Genomic DNA, 3,812 nt, shown 5'->3' on the forward strand with positions numbered 1-3,812 from the left:
GGGCTCTGAGTGCCGGCTGTGCGTCAGCCTGCACCGTGGGAAGTGGAAAGGGGATGTGGCACAAACCCCTGCCTTGTGGAGGCTACCCAGGCCCAGCGGTTTTGATTATTTCGGGAGGAGGAAGACACTGGGGACTCCAGGACGCTGTGCTCTCTGCTGTGAACAGGAAAGTGAGATTGGGACGCTGCCACTGCCCAGGTCCGGCTCTTAAGTCCTGACCTACCACCTGTCCCCTCTATGTCCTTCTGCCCACTGTCAGCTTCGCTCCTATTCCTCCCCTGACCCTACCCAGCCCCAACCAGGGACTTATTCACTGGGAGCAGGGATGGCCCTGCTTCCAGGGTCTCTCTGCAGCTCTGTCCCAGCACAAGGCTTCCCCAGGGGGCTGGATCTTAGCATCGCAGTGGCATGGAGCAAGGAGAGGGTCAGAAAACAGGGTCACCAGAAGTCCTCCACATCCTCCCCAGCTCCTCATCACACCTTGTGAGTGAATCATCCGTCTTTCGGTCTCAGGGTTTTATGCCAGTAGAATGTCACCTCCACCCTACTGCTCCTGGTGTCATCAAGGCGGAGGAACTCAACCTTCCCGATTTTTCCTTCTGTTAGATGCTTTAAAGCCTTTGGGAAGCAGAACTATAGGAAACTACTTGGCACCTGAAACTGGATGCCCGATGCATGTCCCCAGGAGGATCAGGTCCCTCCTTCAGTTCCTAAACAGCCAGAGCTGCACCGGGCCCAGGGCACGGGGAGTCCAGTATTCTGAAAGCCATGCAAACCCAGGTCCTGCCTGCTGTGCTCGCAGAGTGACGGGCCTTCTGGAGGTTTCACGGGCCCAGGGCACACTCTCTCCAGTGCTGGCCTCAGGGGCAATAGTACTGAAGCCCAAAGGATGGAAGGAAGACCAGGGAGTGGCCTCTGCAGCCTGACCCCAAGTCTTGTGTCTACTAGGGTCCAATTGTCTAACCTTGGACAACACACCTGCCCCTGGGGTTAACCATGCTGGCTGGGGTGTGGGTTGTGCCACATGCAGTGCAGGGAGCACCCCAGCTTGAGACCATTAGAGTCAGGTCATATGAAAAGGTTCCTAGACTCCCAGGTTAGTTGGTTCCTGAACAACACAAAGCGCCCCTGGTGCAGTGACGGTAGGTGGAAGACGACATCAGATGCAGAGTGCTACAGACACTGAGAAAGCTTCTTCCACTCCCCACAGACCTGGGGCAGGAGCATCCTCCTGTGGGCAATGCTCGAACTTAATGGACCGTGTCGGATATGCGCCTGCCAGGCCCAAGGGGCCAAGCCAGGGTCTGGATTGTGTGCTGTGCAGGGTTGGGGAGTGCGAAGGTGTAGAGAAAGAATGCGGACTTCCAGGAAGGAGATCGAGGATGGTCTGCGCAGCGCCGCCAGCCGCCCTGGCACCAGAAGGTGCCAAGGATGCATTGCAGGGAGGGAGTGGTCCACCACCCTGCTTCAGTGAGGAGGATGTGGCCCCGAGAGCAAGTGCCTGGGAGAGTGAGGAGGACGCCCAAGCTCAATGAGCACATTGGTTCTCACCCTGGAATCGTCTGTTCACAAATGTGCATGTGTTTCTTATCAAAGTATTTCACAACCCAGAAAATGGCAATTTAGAACATTAACATCCCCGTATCTAACCCCCCGTATAACTTCTTTCTGAGTGTTTTCTTAGCACACACTAGCCAGCCGTAGAATATATGGAAAAGAATGGATTCGCACTCTTCACACTTGTTCTCCAAGTTCTTGCTTTTTCACTGAACAATGCATCTTGACTACTTTTCCACGTGACCTCACTCTTTTCAGCACTTGCGCAGATTCCCTGGGTGGCGGAAGAGCAGAGAACCACAAAGTGCCCTGAGTGAGACAGCAGTGGGGAGTTGGGGGGAAAGCCCCAGCGAGGGGGAGCTGGTGCTCTAACTGTTGGGAGGCTGTGTGGTGTGGGCCCCTGGCCCCCCTCTGTGCCTGATGGCAGAAGCGTTCCCTGGAACCTTTCCTGCCCCTGAAAAGTGCACAGGCCCTCCTGGTGTGGGTGGAACTGCCAGGCAGAGTCCCCACCAATGGCAGAGCCTCCCTGTGAGGGGGCCGTTCAAAGTGGGGACCGCAGGAGCAGAGGGGAGAGGGGCCCAGCGTAAGAGGACCCTGCTGAGGTTCTGGGGGCTGCTTCCACCCTGAGGGTTCGCTTTCCAGAGTCAACACGAGGGGAAGTCAGTTTACCTTGGGTGACGATCAGAATAGACGAGAGCGCCAGGCATAAGAAACCTTGAATCCTTAAGAAAAAAATCAGTGTTTTGACAGTCTCCCCTTTCCTTTTTAGAGAATTTAAGTACTTAGTAAATAAGATAACCCAGGTGAAATATTTTTCCACAGAAATTTTTAATTGTTTGTTAAGTAATGATCAATTCATTATTGAATTACTGAGAAGATTTTACTTGTAAGCAAAGAACTATATTTTACTACCGCAGTCTGTGTTTTAAGGACTTTGATTACCAGAACATATGTCTATTCCGATAAATCGACTTTGCCCTTGTAATTTTATAAACTTAAAGTTCTACATCACAGAACATTTTGAGCCTGTTAAACAGCTATTTTTCTTATTTTCAAACTAAAGTGGAATTGATGAGAAGGCAGGTGGCCTAGCTGTGATGATGGAGCTCAACTGCTATTTTATAGATAAATAAACTCACGTATTGTTTATCTTCATGACTCTCGGCGTCTCTGTCAATGATAACAGGGCCCTGATTTCACAATCCCGGCTCACCATTCATATTGGGCAATGCTGTACTTCCTGTCACCGGGCTCAGAGACACGTATACAAGTCACCCTGGACTGCCCCATCTCCTTAGTCTGCCGGGGCGTGGAGTTACCGAAGCCTGTCCATCCCCCTCCTCACTTCCTCCCCTCTCTATCTCATGCTCCAGTGTCTGGGTGGGGCCTCTGCTGTCTGCGGGCTGTTGCCACCGACTCCAGAGTCCTGTTCGCAAACACATTTTCCTCTCGCAGGTAGGACGGTGGGAGGCGGCCTGTCCAGTGAGAGGCACTTGGCAGGCGGCCTTGAGGAAAGTGCAGCGTTAGAAAGGGGGGGCAGAGCTGGGCTTTGTGAGAGGACTGGAAGATACAATGCAGGGGGGAACAAGCTCCCTTACAATGTCAGGGACCAGTGACGACATCATCAACACATTTCAAAAACGACAATGCAAAAATTTTTAAAATATGAAAGAATCTTTGTTATAAAACCTTTTTCCTTTGAAAGAGAATGCAATCAGGAGTGAGCCTAGAATCAGAACAGGATTCATGGTTGTTGGGCTGTGATCCTCAGCCACTGAGCAGAAACATGCTAAATGGGTGCGTCTGGTGCCCTGTGTGTCGGGCTGCAGGCCTGATTCAACAGTACAGGGCAGCTTGGATAGGCCAAGCACGGAGGTGCTCAGTGGGCAAGATGGGCCCACTCTCTCGTCCTTAACAGGACCAGTGGAAGGAACAGATTGAGAACGAAGTTATGTGGATTATACCTGAGAGCAGTGCTATGAGGAGAATGGTGCTGCATTTATCGTTTACAGCTCAGCCGCACCTGCTCTTCCACCTTCCTGGCCCCCTCCACCCTTCTGGATTTAACACATACTAGTGCTCAACTCCAGCCCCTTACTAGTGCTTCCAAGGACTTGCTTTGCTCTTGGCTAGAAATGGGAGAGGAAAAACAAAAACAAAGAGGCCCGCTGTGCAATTTCCTTCCTGTGCATCCAGGCTGTTTGGAGAATGCTTTCTGTTTTTTCCAATACTCTGCACAATCATAAGTTTCTGCT

This window comes from Equus asinus, chromosome 3 (assembly GCF_041296235.1).
Source record: "Equus asinus isolate D_3611 breed Donkey chromosome 3, EquAss-T2T_v2, whole genome shotgun sequence".
NCBI lineage: Eukaryota > Metazoa > Chordata > Mammalia > Perissodactyla > Equidae > Equus > Equus asinus.